The sequence below is a fragment of the Micromys minutus genome, assembly GCF_963924665.1.
Source record: "Micromys minutus genome assembly, chromosome: 5".
In the NCBI taxonomy this organism is placed as follows: Eukaryota; Metazoa; Chordata; class Mammalia; order Rodentia; family Muridae; genus Micromys; species Micromys minutus.
The window spans coordinates 54,207,171-54,225,796 of record NC_137974.1 but is presented as its reverse complement, the minus strand read 5'-3'; the positions used below and the strand labels follow the sequence as shown (position 1 = coordinate 54,225,796).

General features: G+C 35.5%; 1 protein-coding gene across 2 annotated transcripts in view; it reads right to left on the bottom strand.

Moving 5' to 3' along the window:
* TBC1D5 (TBC1 domain family member 5) overlaps positions 1–18,626 on the bottom strand; it is a 446,523-nt gene that overhangs the window by 312,599 nt on the left and 115,298 nt on the right. For both annotated transcript variants that reach the window (XM_080917354.1, XM_080917355.1), the window contains exon 3: positions 18,145–18,227. The gene's annotated coding sequence lies outside the window, so the exon portion shown is untranslated. The remainder of the gene's footprint in view (positions 1–18,144; positions 18,228–18,626) is intronic.

Here is an 18,626-nt window from a genome sequence, read left to right as displayed (position 1 = left end):
GGCCTGGTTGCTGAACATTGGCTGGATCTCCAGGAGAGGAAGTCCCTGAAAGATCACCTCTTCAATCCCTTCTCTTCCACTTGATCCTATACCTCCTCCCATGAGTGTATTGTTCTCCCTTCTAAGAAGGACTGAGGGTTCCATATTTTGGCCTTCCTTCGTTTAGAGCTTCATAAGATCTGTGAATTGTTTCTTTCTTGGGTATTCAGAGCTTTCTGGGACTAGTATCCAATTATCAGTGAGTGCATATCATGCGTGTTCTTTTGAGACTGGGTTACCTCACTAAGGATGATAGTCTCTAGTTCCATTCATTTGCCTAGAAATTCCGTAAAGTCATTGTTTCTGGTGGCTGAGTAGTACTCCATTGTGTAAATGTACCACAATCTCTGTATCCATTCCTCTGTTGAAGGACATCTGGGTTCTTTCCAGTTTCTGGCTATTATAAATAAGGCTGCTATGAACATGGCTGAGCATGTGTCCTTATTATAAGTCGGAGCATCTTTGGGGTATATGCCCAGGAGTTGAATAGTTGGGTCTTCAGGTAATACTATGTCCAATTTTCTGATGAACTGCCAGACTGATTTCCAGAGTGGTTGTAGCAGCTTACAATCCCACCAACAGTAGAGGAGTGTTCCTCTTTATCCACATCCACTCCAGCATCTACTGTCATCTGAGTTTTTGATCTTAGCCATTCTGACTGGTGTGAGGTGGAACCTCAGGGTTGTTTTGATTTGCATTTCCCTGATGATTAGGGATGTTGAGCATTTCTTTAGGTGCTTCTTGGCCATTCCATATTTTTTAGTTGAGAATTCTTTGTTTAGCTCTATACCCCATTTTTCAATAAGATTGTTTGATTCTCTGGAGTCTAACTTCTTGAGTGCTTTGTATATATTGGATATTAGCTCACTATCACAGGTGGGATTGGTAAAGATCCTTTCCCAGTCTGTTGGCTGCTGTTTTGTTTTCTTGACAGTGTCCTTAGCCTTACAGAAACTTTACAATTTCTTGAAGTCCCATTTGTCGATTCTTGATCTTAGCGCATAGGCCATTAGTACTCTGTTCAGGAAATTTACCCCGGTGCCTTTGTGTTCTAAGCTCTTCCCCACTTTCTCTTCTGATAGTTTCAGTGTTTTATGTGGAGGACTTTGCTCTACTTGGACTTGAGCTTTAATACTCAATAATCTGATAAAAGCTATATGAAGTTAAGCCATGTAAAACAAGTAATACCTAATAATTATCTTTGAATGAACAATTTTTCCTATATAAGTTCAAGTTCCCTTCTGCTATTTGTATTTCATCATCGCCTTCTCCCTCAAGGACTAGCCGTCAGGTGACTCAGGTTCCTCATGACTACTGTAACATTAGAGTATCTGCTGAGCTTGCCTCCAGCTCTTCAGTCTATCTTTCCTCACAACTCACAAATTAACAAGAAAAATCTCCACATGCTTGGGATTTGATGGTCACAAGCCTAGTTGCATATCTTTCCTTATAAGCTGTGAAATATAATTAGAATGCGATAGATTATAAGTGGCATCTTAAAACATACTTGAAAATTAGCATTATTCTGTCAAAATAGTAAAGCGTTTTTCAAATGATAATTGAATTATCTTCATTAACAACTTAAGAATATCTTTCATAAATGGTTCTCAGAATATGTAAGCAAGAAGAGCAAACCCAGATTTTGTTTTCTATAAAGATAATTGACATACATGAATGAATCATTCTTACTGACCATTTCTTTTATTTTGAAGACATAAAAAATAACACAGAAGGGAAAGAAAAACCACCGAAACTGGCATGATGGAAAACCAAGTAGGTCTCTGAGTTCATGCCAGCATAGTCTAAGTTCCAGGTTAGAGAAGAAGGCATAGTGAGACCCTGTCTCAAAAACCAAATAAAAACAACAACAAAAGAGTATCTTTAAACCGTGGATAAATATAGATGTATAAAATCAAAGTAAAATAACATTTTTTCTATGACTAAACTGTATTCCAAGACACAGTTTTCTATCCACAAAGGGAAACATAGTAACATTTTAAATACTGAACAAAGTATTTAAATTTTGTATGTCAACTCACAAGTCTAATAGTAAATAAAATCATAATATGGTCCCCAAGTCTGAAAACATTTGTTTTTAGGATAAGTTTAACTTTTACTTATTTAATTGGAAATCTGAAGAAACTTTTAAGGAACGTATTCATGAAAACAAAATCTCTACAGAAAACAAAAGCTCATAGCCTGATGCAGGCAAAAATATAACTATAAGCATATTACTTCAAATTATAATTTAACAGCAATACTGAAGACATTCTGAATAGCACATAAGAGATACTGCTTTATTAGCACAGTCAATTTCAAATGGACTTGCAGAATATGCACACAAAAGACCAAATGAAAAAAACTGCAAAAGAAAAAATGAAATTTCATTGCAATCACAAGCAGCTTTATTCAATTATATGTGAGGACTTGAAGTTTAGTAAAACCTCTTAAGATCAGTGATTTGTTCTTACAAACTCAGCACTAAGAAAACAGAGGCAAAAGCATCATGAGTTCAAGCCTACTATAAAGTGCATAATAAGATCCTGTCTCACAATACCAAGAACAGCAAAGAAAACAGGCTGCCCCTGAGACACATGTCTGTCATACCGCTATGTCTTCTATTAATGCAATAAACACCATGACCAAAAGCAACCCAGGGAATAAAGGGTTTAATTCTTCTTACAATTTCAGGTTCATCACTGAAGGAAGTCAAGGTAGAAATGCAAGGCAGGAAAGAGAAGCAGGAGCTGAAGCAAAGAGGAGTGCTCCACATTGGCTTGCTCAAGCTGCTTTCCTATACCACCTGCTCAGGGGAGGAGCCACCCACACAGGCAGGACATTTCCACATCAAGCATTAATTAAGAAGATTGTCCGAACACTTAACATATAAATCAATTTTATACAAACATATCCTCCATCCAGCTCCCTCACTCAGGACTCTAGTTTGAGTCAAATTAACAAAATAACTAATCAACAAACTTATAGTAATAGAACTCACAAAAAGATCTTAAGTAGTAGGCTAACCTGGGCTACAAAGTAAACTAAAGGCCAGCATTTGCTATACAGCAAGCCTTTCAAATAAAGCAAATAAAAATAATAGCAACAAAAACCTTGAAGTGGGGATGATGAAAGAAAAGATAATCCTCAGGAAGGTCTATAAAATGATAGGGTTTATGGGCTACAGACTCTGTAGCAACTATTATTTATTATATGGCTAACACATTCAGCTTGACTTATGGAAACAAATTTGAGTTTAATATAATGCTCATATGTCAAGAAAAAGCACGGTTCTTTCACTTTACCAAAGCATTTCAACACAGAAGTGGGCATGGTTATGATCTATACACAGTAGGTCAGATTGAGCCAGCAACCCATCCTCTCTGTCACACTCCTGACCACAGTGCCTCACCTTTATCAGAAAGAAGGATCTACACTCCATGTGACAGAGGCTTGCATTTATCTGTGATTATTTAATATCTGTTACTTTCTTCCCTAGAGTCTTAGATCATTTCTTACTTTGACAATGGCTCAAAAATAAACAAACAAAAAAAACCTAAACACACTATTAATATTTGTAATTCCAATGATTTGTGTTTCATCAATTTACCCTCCTAACAAATCACTAGAGTTTAAAAAAAAAAAAAAACCAAAAGCATATAACATCTTAAAGATTTGATATTTATTAGGTATAAAAATATATCTAATGACAAGTCAAAATTATATTTTTAAAAATAAATGCCATTGAGATATTAGCAAAGATGTATATATCAGAGGAAACAAAAGTTATCATAATACATAAAGAAAATGTAGAGCCTATATTTCCTGAATAACATAATATTAAAATATAATGAAAAAAGTTCTTTTTAACCAAAAATTTGAAAAATGAAAGATAATATGTAAAGAGTTTTCACAACAAGAAATTATATAATGACATGCACAGAAAATAAGATGGTATTTCAACATATAATGATGGGGAAAATGTATGTTTGCATGCAGAAGAATAAAATTATTTTTACTCTGAACAACACTACATAAAATATCAAAAATATTAACTGGAAATCTGAAATGCTAAAACACTAGAAAACATAAGCATAGGCAGTACCCTACAGAAGACATAAATGTAGGAAAAGGCTCTCTAAATAGGAATTCACTTGCCCAGGAATTAAGGTCAAGAACTGACAAAAGAGACCACATAAAACCTAACTAACAGTTTTGTACAGCAAAGAAAGAAACCATTAAGTGGGAAGAAAACACAAAAAGCAGAGAATCTCTAGCATATATATGTGTATGTGTGTGTAAATAAATAAATAAATAAGTGTGTGTGTGTGTGTGTGTGTGTGTGTGTGTGTGTGTGTTTGAATGAAAGAACGGCATGGATTTACCACAGGACACATCCTACTCCACAGATATTTGCTGGGCTATATTGAATGCCTCTCTACTATGTCCATGAAATGAAAACAACCTATATGTCCAACAGCACATAACTAATGAAACGTAGTAAGTATATACAGCAGGATACTACCTGGGTGTAAAGAAAAGTAGAATCATAAAAATTCAAAGAACATAGACCTCAAAGTATGATACTAAGTGAGGTAACCCAGACACAGAAAAACAAATTCCAAATGTTCTGTCTCAAATGAGGTTCCTGGATTTAAAAATGAAGTGAAAATGAGGGAAGGTGCTAGAGTTTCACATGACAAGAAAGTAGAATCCCTAGTCATCAGGGAAATGCAAATCAAAACAACCCTGAGATTCCACCTCCCACCAGTCAGAATGGCTAAGATCAAAAACTCAGGTGCCAGCAGATGCTGGTGAGAATGTGGAGAAAGGGGAACACTCCTCCAGTATTGGTGGGACTGCAAGCTGGTACGACCACTATAGAAATCAATCTGGTGGTTCCTCAGAAAATTGGAAATAGTTCTACCTGAGGACGCAGCTATACTACTCCTGGGCATATACCCAAAAGATGCTCCAACATATAACAAGAACACATGCTCCATTGTGTTCATAGCAGACTTATTTAAAATAGTCAGAAGCTTGAAAAAACTCAATGTCCTTCAAAACAGGAATGGATACAGAAAATATAGAACATTTACACAATGGAGTACTACTCAGCTATTAAAAATAATGATTTCAAAAAATTCACAGGCAAATGGATGGTATTTGAAAACAACCATTGGACTGAGAACAGAGTCCACAATGGAGGATTTAGCTGAAGGGGTTTTCAACCCCACAGGTAAAACAACAATATCAACTAAACAGACCCTCCCCACCCAAAGTTCCCAGAGACTAAACCTCCAATGAAAGAGTACACATGAATGGACCCATGGCTCCAGCAGCATAAGTAGCAGAGAATTACCTTATTAGGCATCAATGAGAGGAGAGGTCCTTGGTCCTGTGAAGGCTCCATACTCCAGTGTAAGAGGACTGCCAAGGTGGGAAGATGGGAGGGAGTGGGTGGGTGAGAGAACACTCTCATAGAAGCAGGGGGAGAGGGAATAGGACAGGGGGATTCCAGAGGGAAACCCAGGAATGGGGATAACATGTGAAATGTAAATAAAGAAAATGTCCAACTTAAAACAAGAAAAAAGAAAAAAAGAAAAAAAGAAAATATCATCTTGAATGAGGTAACATTGTCACAAAAGAACACACATGGTTTGTACTCACTGATAAGTGGGTATTAGCCAAAAAGAAGCTCGAAATGCCAATGATACAACTCACAGAAAATATGAAACTAAAGATGACTCTGGAAGTCAGTCTGGAGGTTCCTTAGAAAATTGGACATAGTACTATCTGAGGACCCAGCTATACCACTCCTGTGCATATACCCAAAAGATGATCCAACATATAACAAGGACAAATGCTCCATTATGTTCACAGCAGACTTATTTATAATAGCCAAAAGCTAGAAAGAACCCAGATGTCCTTCAACACAGGAATGGATACAGAAAACACATTTGAGTATTTAAGAACTACATTTACACAGTGGAATACTTACGCAACTACCAAAAACAATGAATTATTGAAATTGTTAGGCAAATGGAAGGAACCAGAAAATATCATGCTGAGTAAGGTAAACCATCACAAAAAACCACACATGGTATACATTCACTAATAAGTGGATGTTAGTCCAAAATCTCCAATTACCCAAGATACAATTCACAAACCACACAAAGCTCAATAAGATGGAAGACAAAAGTGGGGATCCTTCAGTCCTTCTGAGAAGGGGGAAGAAAAATACACCCTTCATGAGGGACTCAAAAGGTAGGAGTCACATCTAATCTGAAAGTCCCTTTCCTGTGGTTACTTTTTATAATACCAAAAAGTATTATGCAAGCTGCCAATGGAAGGAAACAACTAATAGGCCTATTCAACTGTAACACCAATCAAAAGAAACACTAGCAAGGCAAGAAGTCCCTAGCCATGCAAAAATGGCACTCATTTCTTGGCTGTAACCAACAATAGGCCTTAAGTTCCACTCAATAAGAAGGAAGTCATTCTTGATACTAGAAACCAAACCAATTACCTGGTTCTAATGAGAGCACAGATCTTTGAAAGCTCTACCACTATCTGTCTCTGTCCTTGATTCTGTAATTTCTAACTGCATTCTAAATATTACCTTGTATTCAGATTTGTGATGCTCTCATACCTCATAAAAGACACGTCTCTTCATAGGGAAAGAAAAAAAAAACATTACTGAAAATGACATCAGGCTGTGATGCAAGATCTATATCTACATCAACAACAGAACTATTGCACCTAAACCTCAGAAGTTTTAAAGAGATGGAGGCAGAATGACTGAACAACTGATCAGGATCTACTGTGCTCTAATGTGACCGTCTATTGCTTACACAGGACAGGGAAGCTACTTCATTACACCTCAAGTTCACAGCTACCCAAACAAGTTCTGAACAATGACCGTATTCCCTGACATGTTAATGAGGAAGGGAGAAATTTACTGGAGTCACACCCCTATGCAAAGAACTGCAGAAAACTAAAGACTTCAAAGAGATTGAGGAGTACCCTCTCCCAGGGAAGAGCCTCATATGTTGTTATCAAATACAGTGTTCAGAAATTATAAAAAACAAACCCTATTAAATGGATCCAGCAAATACACACACACACACACACACACACACACACGCGCGCGCATTGTGTGTGTGTGTGTGTGTGTGTGTATGTGAGAGAGAGAGAGAGAGAGAGAGAGAGAGAGAGACAGACAGACAGACAGACAGACACAGACACAGACACAGAGAGACACAGAGAGAAAAGTTTAAAATAAAAAAAGAGGCTATCAATTTGAGAAGGAGTATTGGAGGTCACGGGTAATGTTGGAAGGAGTACAAGGAAGGGGAAAATTGTGTAACTTATAGTTTAATTAGAATTTTTAAGAAAAAACAAAAGAAATAATGATTCTAGGCTTTGAGTTATCAATAGTTAGAAGCATTAAAAATCCAAACATGATTTTGTCCCTCCTGATGACGACAGGAAATAACAGTACCTACGGTAGTACCATGACTAAGGACTATACCTAAACCCCATCAGCTTAGCCATCTTCATGTACAAGTAAATATGTAACCAACAGTCCAACTGTCACATTAGTGTAAACTGACAGAATGACAGCTGCTAGGAATTAGACAGGCCAAACAACCCAGGTCTAAATCATCTGTTTAAGAAAAAAAAACAAAACTAGAGTTTTGTAGAAATAACTCTATTGATTAAGAAAGATTTGAAAGGTAAGCCCTACAGACTAAGATACATGCTTGGATATTAATACCACAAACTGAACATCAGAAGAAGAATGGCTTTGGGAAGGAGGAAGGCTATAACCCTCATAGGCCATGGGAGGTTTTGATGTAGCAGACAAACCTTTATTTATAACTCAGGGAATATTCATATGCATGCACAATAATTAAAGGGTATATGTTTCCTGTGGAATAGTTCTCAACATTTGTGTTCTATTTTTTAATGAAAGGCTTAAAATTAGTTTAATGAAGTAAAAATAAAAGTTTCAACAAGGCATCAAAAAACTCATCATTTGTATAATGTTTCACCTATCTCATAATATATATTTTAAAAAAAGAAATGCCACGGTTTATTTTATGTTTCAATGGAAATACAAAATATATTTTAAAAAGCATGTTACAATTCATTTTATGTTAAGATGACCCTGAAACTAAAGTAAAATAGACCAAAACACAGAGATAGGATCGTGTCATAATTGCAGTGACAACAAAAGCCACTTCCTGCAGAGTCTACCCTTGAGCTGTAGGAATGGACATATATGAGAAGCACAAACCCAAACTGAGTGAATCTCAACCCAATAAATATGTAACTATAAAAACCCTAAAACTGTGAAGACAAAACTATGTACTAAGAGCAGTTCACTTCAACCCAATCTTAAAGACTAAGCTTACCTTATTTTACCTTGTTGTTATATTCAAAAGTGGGTTCAAGAAGACTTTACCAAAATGAAAGAGCACAATTATCTTTTTATATTTCCTATTCCAGGTTTTACACACACACACACACACACACACACACACACACATACACACACACACACAAACACACATACACACACACTAAATTCTTGATCCCTATCATTACCCTAGGAAATTGTATTGAATTTCCTACCAATTATATTATTCAATGATACTTAACTTGGCCTTAATAAAGAAGCCTAAATAATCCATTCTACACAAAACATATACATCACTTATCTTGAACTTCTTTTATGGTTAGTATTACAAGGAGCTGACAAATAATTACCAAAACTAGTAAAATGCTTCATAGTCCTTAGTTTGGAGAATAACCTGATTAAAGCAGACCATTCACTAATAAAGTGCAACTTAATAAATCATGTGGAATCTTATTTTGTTCAAACCCTTACTAACTCATAGCACCATCTGTTACCATCAAAACTATATGACAAGATATGATATATAATTAATAGGTAAACAACAATCTAATTAAAATGGACAAATACTCCATGTTCCTGCCATTTGGGAGCTCTAATTACAGACTAAATTTTAAGCTTGAATTAAATATTTAAGCTGGAAAATTAACTTTCCTTCTCGAGCCTTGAATACATTAATACAGATATGTGAAGCGACTTCCTGATGGGAACTTAAACATGTAATTTAGTTTCATCAAGCAGTTACTAATTGTTAAGCAGCAGTACCTTACCATATGTACACAATAGCTATTTAGAGCTGAAAAGGTGGTTGTAAAGCACCCTCTGCAACCCTTTCCTGACATAAATACAGAATGTATATACAGCACAATAGTTAATATTACACACCGAAAATAAATCACTTTGAGTCTGCAGCCTTCACTACTTTCTGATAACAATTAGAAATTGTCAATAAATAAACAAAATAGTGCCTATAATAATGAGAAAGTATAAGTATAGAAACTAATTATCAAAACCCTGGCATTTAGGCATAAAATAATTCTATTTTTTTATTTACCTACTAAAATTAGGTAAACCCTGTCCTACTGACTGAAAATAACATGAGACTGTAAGGATGTTCTCCATCCCTAACTCCTCTCCTCATGGAATGCAGCAACTTCCCCCCAAAAAGTACTAGAAACAAATCAAGAGGACACAATGAACCTTCCACATCCCCCCCTTTTTTTTCCTTTGAATGCAGATCGATTTAGATCAAATGACACCAGCAGGCAACTAAAGATAGAAACTCTAAGGGTGTAAGAAATATCTCTAGATTTTCACCTTACAGTTTGTAACTAGAATGGGGGGAGGGAGAAGAAAAGAAAAAGAAATTGGGAAAAAGATTGCTAAATAAACATACACTATTCTTTTTTAGAAAAATAGTAAATTCTTTCTAGCTACAACATACTAAAACAGTTCAACCATTCATTGTAAGGTGGTTTGATTAAAAGATAACATTGCAATACTATGTGGAAACAGCTTTATTGCCCCCCAAGTGTGTGTGTGTTTGTGCATGCCACCGTTCTTGAATGAATGTGAAAATCTAGAATAAAGTTTTTTCTCTTTGTCCATGTACTTTGGGTCCTAGTGATCAAATAGGGTTCTCAGGTTTACACAGCAAGCTTCTGCCTGCTAAGCCCGCATGTGCATGCACACACAAACACGTATTCACACATGTAAATAAAAAAATAATTTAAACCGGAACTTCATTTTCTTTTCATAATAGGAGCTCTATTAGGTATACTGAAATAAATTGCTGTCTTCGGGAGTTGTGTTTGTTCAGATACCATTCATTCCTTTACGGTTAAACCCACTGGCACCATAAAAGTCGATATACTTCCATTCTTCAGTAATTTATAAAACATATAGGCATGTCTTGTATTTGCCCTGAATTTCATAAAGAATTATACTCACAGATCAGGAGTCTCCACAGACAAAAGGTACGGGCATTTCTTGAACAATTATTTAATGTAAAGATTTACTTTCCAGATTGTTTTATATTATGTGCAGATTTGGAAAGTGGATAATTAGTAATTATAAATAAAAATTTTGATGGAAAACAAAATTTGGCTTGTTTAAGCATCATGATTCTGTGCTGATACTTAATCAGCCAATTGTATGATAGCAGAAGTTCCTCCATAATGTAGGCTAGAAAAGTCTATTCAATTTTATTTAAAATCTGTATATGCGATAAAAGTACATATTATAGAATTTACAAGAATTGCAACTATATAGATATGAAATTCATGACATATTGATTAAACATATTGAACAGGTTTTAAAAACTAATTTATATAAATGATTATAATAGGCTATATTATGTTTGCTATTGAAGCATATGGTAGTAAATTTAACTTTAATTTTAAATTTACATGAATATAAAATGTACCATAATTTTATCCATAATGCATATGAAATGGCAATTAAAAGAACTGTACTTCATACAGTTGAGACTAAAGTCAATACAAAGATTTAAGTTTATTTTTTAAAAATCTCAAAGAATGATTCATTAGTTCAGAACAAAAAAAATGCAATTGTTTGAGAAAGTCATATTGAAAATCATCCAGTAAATGTTTATATTATATATACTTACAATTTACATACTATGATCACAAATTATACTTATGTAATTATAAATGTGAATTTAGCCACAAGTGAAAATTTCTACTATGTAATGTGTATATGTATATATGTATATGTAAGGTTCCAGTTAGTATATAATAGATATACATACATATAGAACCCATGATGAAGACAGGTACACAAGTAACTCTACCTCAAGAGCCTTCAATGCTTCCTAAAATAAAGACGGTCTGCAAGGACAGTTAAGTCTTTTCAGTAAGTCAGGGAGTCTGTCCTGATTAAAAGAAAGGTCCTTCTGAGCTTTTTATCTGTAGGGTTCAAGTCTGACTCTGAGTTTAAAATACTATGAAATAATATGAAAATGCTAAAGTAGGAATGGTTCTTGACCTTCCACAGTTTCATGAAATAAGAACTCATATATCCAGAGATTTTTTTTTAAAGAATCTAAGATAAACTCTATCAATTTGAAGTTTACCCTCTTATTACTTTCAAAAGCATTATCAAATCCTCATCTTTTCAAGCTACATTACAGATAAGCTTCCTTTTAAACTTCACTCTGTGAATATAGCACATGCTACATAGCAGTTCATTAACATAAATGTGAGTTTCCATGTGCAGAAACGCAGAAATCAATATTGAGTATCTTCCTTTATCACATTACTCCAATGTGGAAAAACTGGCTGTCCAATGAACTTCAAGGATTCTCTTATCTCCACCTCACCCAGAATTACAGGTGTGCACAACACCCAAATTTTAATGTCTTTTCTTGAAACCCACACATATTTCCTCATGCTTTGGTAAGCAAGCATATTACATGGTTCCTCTGCAAAGATACAGATACTTAGAACCATGTATACCACCTAACTTCTATCAGAAAACTTGTCATGACAAATTAGTAGGTTGAGAGAGGTGAACTGACTTGACTTTCTTTTGAGAAATAAAAATGCATACAAAATACTTTAATCGATTTGAAAAACTAAAACATAAAAAAAGTTTTGAAAATAACAGGTATACTCCCTGATTACTAAAGAAGATTTAATCACCCAAGAAACTTGACCTTAGGTATAGTAATAAATGCCTTTTTAATCCCTGAACTTTGGAGGTAGTAACAGACAGATCCCTGTGAGTTTGAAGCAAGACTGGTCTACACAGTGAGTTCCAGGATAAACAAAACTATGTAGTGAAACAATGAATCAAGGAAGAAGAAAACAAAAGAGAGAGGGGGAGAAGAAATAAGGAAGGTGGAAGGGAGGAAAAGACCGAAGAAAGAACCTGAAATGTAGGGGGTGGGGTTTGAAACCTTATTTTGCAGAAAAGCTTCTGTACAAAAGTCAACTGGTTAAAAGCCTTTATATATCCAAAGTGTTTATGGGTACAATTGTATGATGCATACAAATCTTAATCATTTCCTGTTGGTAAAATCTATTTCCAATACACATGATGGGATTTCAAGACAACAGTCTTCCTGAAGGTCATTTATAAACTCTCCTTGCCACTCTGCCGTCACCATTCCTTCTAGCCCGGAGTTACTGTACTTCTCTCTGCTTTCATTCCTACCTTCAAACTCACCAGCTTCTTGTTGGACTGTTTAATTTTAATCCCTACTCTCCTTCTATTTTTGTCTTATTTTCTCAACAATCCTAGACATTAGGTCACTTCATCTTACAGACCACTGTCCTATTTTACTGAGCTTCATCAGCTGTTAATATCGTGAAAATCTTGAACAGAGCATCTTATATTTTATGCCGAACTTGCTGGAAACAGAGCTGGCAATGGGGTGACAGAAATTTATTCAATCTTTGATCCTCTCATCCATGTAAAACATCAATATTCTCTATGACAGGAAAGAAACTATATGTCTTGAACAAAAATTTTGTTGAACAGGTACAGGTTAACATTTTGTAGCTGACCATCAAGATCCTCCATATTATACCCAGTAAAGTCAAATTCTCCATAACGTCCTCCTATACATTTACAATCATGCTAAAAGACCACTCCTGCTCAATGCAGGACTCTCATGATGGTTCTGGCTCAGGCTGTACAGAGGTATACTGCCATGTGAGCCTCTGCCTCCTGCATTATACCACAGGTGGCATGCCCTCACTGCAGTCTGTGGGTTCTCTTCCTTGTTCCTCTTTACCTTTTCTTAAATTCCCTAAGACTCTATCCAAAACAGCTCTTAAAACTTCTAAATCCATGTCAGTACCTGCTATAGCTGAAGATCCTGAATGGTTATGTCACAGTTCACTTATGTCTAGTATTCTCAAGAAAAAAAAAAAAGATGCTAGAAGAGGTAGATTCTTTAATGTTGTGCCCCCAGCAAGTCTAACACACTCCAAAAGATGGCTATATACCCAACGTGTATGGGCAGCAATAACAGAAGTCAGTGAGTTTAAAAAAAGAAATGCAGTCACAAGTATATATGGAATAAGAATGGATGTAGCAGGGGATAGAGGAAAAAGATGAACATGATTAAAATAAAAATGTACAAATACCCTATAACTTAGTTAAAAATAGTTTTAAAGCCATCTTCCTTGGCAAACTACTATTTCTACTAGTCTTGATTCAAAGTTATTTTATCTTTTTCATATATACTTCTCTAAAACTACCTAACATAATCTCCCGTATCACACACAGGCTCTCTCTCCCTTCTAGGTCTTGTTCTTTGGCCGGAACATGAAAACATTTTGTTTCCTAAATGACAACAATAAACTTTACTCTGCATCTCTCCCTAATAGGGAGACCTTTACACACTTCATTTGCTGGCAGCCATTGGTCTCCCTGCTGTATCTGCCCCTACCTCCAGCCTAGACAGAGCTGTGCCTCACAGCATCCCATTTCTAATGTACACAAGGATATCATGTGGACCATGTTCAACACCTCACTACTGATCCCCTGTTCGCTGTCTTTTGTCTTCCTTCACTTCATGTTTCCCTCTATCTCAACAAGTTCCTCTTTCCTCATCACGCTGCTTGCTTAAAGCTACTTAACTTGTCCAAGGTCCTATCCTTCTCTCTGTATGATCCTGTTCCATCTTGCTTGGAGCTGTAAAACATGCTTACTTATTTTCACTTTACCAATACACGATTCAATGCTTGAAGAATGCTAAAAAAACTATAAAATATGCTTAGGCTAATAATATGTAGTAACATTAGGGATGCCCACAATATATCTGCTATTAATCTCCTGAGCTTAAGGAAATGCATTTTTATCCAAACATCTTTTAAATATTTATAATCAGCATGGTATCTAGAAAATAGTCATTCACTTCTTCAAACTCGTCTCTTGTATCTAAGAAACCTAAAGGATAATAGAACCAATTAGTCATCTAAGCCTAATGATTTTATTTCCTTCTAGACCATCTCATTAGGTATCAATTGCTAGATTTGGTCAATCTAATTCCTAAAGTGGGATACTCTTCTTCTTTACATCTGACCTAATTCAGTTCATCCATCCCACCCCACACAACCTAAATATAATTTCTTAAGTAATGCCTGAACTCTCCAACTCTCTCTAATCTGAACATGTAAATGTGACTCTCCCAGGTTTATTCCCCCTCAGAAGTCATACTGTGAGTTACTAAAACTTGAAGCTCTTCAGTACCTCCAGTCTTCCTGTTCCCTTTCTCCTTCTAATTAAAGCTCAGTTACAACATAATGAACAAGGTCTTCAAAACACCAATCTCAGGTGTCACTAGTTCTTAGCATAAAACCCTGATTCCTTGCTTGTAGTGGTTGGGGCTACATTGCTGCTTCCAGCTGCCTTTCACTCTCTAGTCCTTCAGAACACTTAACACCTCAATCATCACTCTGAGCAGTCTCCACAGAGTTCCTTAAATCTCCCTTTCATATGCTTTAAGAATTCTGAGAATAAAAGAAACAACAAAAAAAAGGACAAAAAGAAAGAAAGAAAGAAAGAAAGAAAGAAAGAAAGAAAGAAAGGAAGGAAGGAAGGAAGGAAGGAAGGAAGGAAGGAAGGAAGGAAGGAAGGAAGAAAGAAAGAAAGGAAGGAAGGAAGAAAGAAAACAAGGAATACAGACTCCAAGAGCTAGACATCTGGAATTTTGCAGTATTTCCACTTTAGAATCAGGCAAAATTTCCTGTGGGATGACTTCATGTGGAGCAGTCTCCTGTCAATTCACAATAATTCCTCAAATGTGTGACATAGTCTAACTGTAACCTTGCCTCAATAAATGCCACCCAAAAGTCTGCTTCCATGAACACTAGTCAAAATATTCACTTGTGTTTAGAAAAATTGTTTGTTTGTTTATATTATAAAATGTGCACTGCATTTTTGACACTTAACTATTAGTAAATATGTGAATGAAAAAAAAAAAAAAAATTCTGAGGTCTTCTGTTACCCATTCTCACTTGTGCTGCATTAGTCTTTAGCCTGGGCTGCAATTACTCTTCACTGCCAGCCTGTTCTCCATAAACCTCCAGATATAAAGAAAGGGATCCAATGTTGCCTTTGTTGATCCACACCTTGTTCTGTCACAGAAGTAAGCTAATTGTTGAGTGGGAAAGTTATGAAAGGAGATAAAGCCCTTCAGTATCTCAAGGTCTGTATTATTTTACAAAACTGTCACTAACGCTTGCTGCTTTCTACCTTTGCCCCCAAAAAGCCACCTTCTTGTACATTTCTAGAAATCACCCTGAACAAACAAGGCTTATCCTTTTGCTCCGTTTTCATCTCTTGTGGTACTTGCTTCTATTATTCTACTAGCTCAAAGTAATTTGGGCAGGCCTGTGTTTCATCTATCCTCTGCATCCCTCAGCACTGGAACCTTACTTTGAATTGCCCTTCACCTGCAGAACCCACTATAGCTTCTGCAAGTCCTGCTTCCTTCCATCCTGCTTTGTGAGTAGCACTGCCTTCAGCCATGATATCCAAACCTTCACAACACTGCTGGCATAGCAGTCTACAAAAGCCATGATTTTACACTCTAGCAATTGGAAAAGATCATCTTCCTTCTAGCTTTTCAGAAAATACAAAGGTCATGCTATTTGTCTCCAAACATTTTAGAGTAGTAGTTTTCACCCTTCCTAATGCATGAGGATGTTGTAGGGAAGTTTTTGTAATTTTGCTATGGTTATAAATCATAATGAAATTTCTGTTTTCCAATGGTCTAAGGTGACCACTGTGAATAGTTCATGTGACTCCCACCAAGAGGTTGTGAGCCACAGGGTGAGAACTGCTGTTTTGGAGAAAAGCTCTCGCATGCTCTTATGTGCCTACTTTTCTTATAAGTCAAACAATCATCCTTCTATTTCAATAGGCTTCTGACAAATGCTGTAAGTAGTTTGACATAGCAAAACACAAACTGAATCCAAACAGCTTTAGTAACAACAGACTATCATCAGTTGCTATGGCTTGACAGTGTCCTCTAACATTAATATGTCTGAAACTTGGGCTAAAGTGGTACCTTAGAGACCCTGAAACTTTTAGGATGTTGACAGCATGTTAAATAACCAGGTCATGATAACACTTCCCATATCACAGAATCAGAGTTCTTAAAGAGTAGGTTGTTAGAAAGCAAGACTGGTTCAAGTCTCAGGCCCTTTCTCTGCCATGTTAAATGGTTTCAGCACTCTATCAGGAACTATCTATTTTAAAACCAAAGTGGGGAAATGGACAGCAGACAAAAACTATCAGGCAGAGAACAATTATTAATGATATCTATACATTGTTTTTATGTCATGAAAACACAATAAAGAACAATAACTATTCTTCTGATTTTGAGCTCAGTTTAGTATCTTTTCTGTTAGAAACATGGACCAAAATTCTAATCCTAAATAAGACAAAGAATAGAATGCTAATAACAAATAATGGATTTTCCCTGAAAATAATGTATGTAAACAAAATGTGAAATAAGCACCTGAATCTCTGACACTTCAAAGATTTCATCCAAGTATTTACATGTATGTAAAAATGAGAGCCCTGGCTCTAAGGCAGAGTGAATAAAAAGCTGCTTCTGATAAATATAATTTCATCAAGCTCCAGATGACAGAAATCTTCACTACAGGCATCTAATAAAGCCCAAGGTGTTCACTCAGGAAAACCAGACCTCTGTTTTCTCTCATGGTTCTCATACGTTTAGTCATTTATTCAATGGTAATTTCTTGGGTTTTTCAAACTCTATGCTCTTAGAATCTACATTATGGTGAACAAAATAAAATTTATATACTCAAGACTGTACTGCTTATAACGTGATTTTTATAATGAAAGTCAGTATGCTATGACAGTAGTAGTGAAGGGCCACAAGGGCCAAGGCTTCAAATGTGCCGACTGCAGTTCTGTTAGTCCATTAAGTGCTGGCTAATTTTAATTGTAAACGTATTTAGAAATAATTACCATACATGATTCTGCTATAGGTACAATTCAAAATATAGCATATCATATTAAACTACAGAATGTGAACAGAGGCATATTTGAAACAATGATTTAAAAACCAAAACAAAATTCAGGACTGGAGATCGAGTTCAGTGGTTAAGAGTTCACACTGTTCTTCCAGAGGACACAAGTTCATGTTGCAGCACCTACATTAGACAGTTCACACCATATTCAAGGATGTGCCATCATTCTCTGGCTTCCACAGGCACCTGCAATATTCACACTCAGATATGAATACATACACAAATAATTGTTTTATAAAATTGACTGTGCTTTTCTTACTTTTATTCAATTTGTGGATCTTCACTTTCGTAATGCAGGTGGCACCAAACCCAGCAAAGAAGATTCCTTAAGCAAAATGAGTGAATATGAACCTACTTTTAAATTTTAAACTGTATTTCTATTCCTGTGTACCTTATCTATAGTGTATAAACTTGCAGTACAAAGCTTTATGATTGACATTTTAATAAAAAAACTAGTGCATAACATAACAAGATGAATCATATCTCCATTTAAAGTTTCTAATTTAAATAGCTACTTATCAATATTACTGAAAAATACTCAGAGAAACATTCCAGATAATGTTGACTATGTCATTAAGTGAGACTACTTCGAATAAAATAGCAGACATTTTAAGGAGCAGGTTCTGAATTTTGTTTTTATTATAATCTCACCTGGTAGATGGGAGTTGGAAGGACAGGGTCTAACAACGTAGCCAGGTAGTCTCAAATTCACAAGGCTCCCCCCTCCATCTTTCCTAAAGGTAAGACAGAAGTATCTGTCACCATGTGTGACATACATTTCTTAGGTACTACAAAATTTCAATCTTTGATTTTTTTCATTACACTATAGACATAGTTTCCACTTTTAAAAATTCATCAAAGCGCAATTTATCTTACACTTTAGCACTTTAAGGACAGTGTTTTATTCTGTTCTATGATGTGCTTCAAAATAGATAAAATTAAAAGCATAATTGGGTACTTCACTATATGCATACGAGTAGAGCCACACAAGGCAAATGCATGAACTTTCCTCAATGCATTATCAGCTTACCAAACCTTCATGACCAAATTGTTTATATTACAAATGAAAAGAAAATAAGGCATGGATTTTTTTTTTTTTTTTTTACTTTTAGTATAGAAATGACTTAAATATT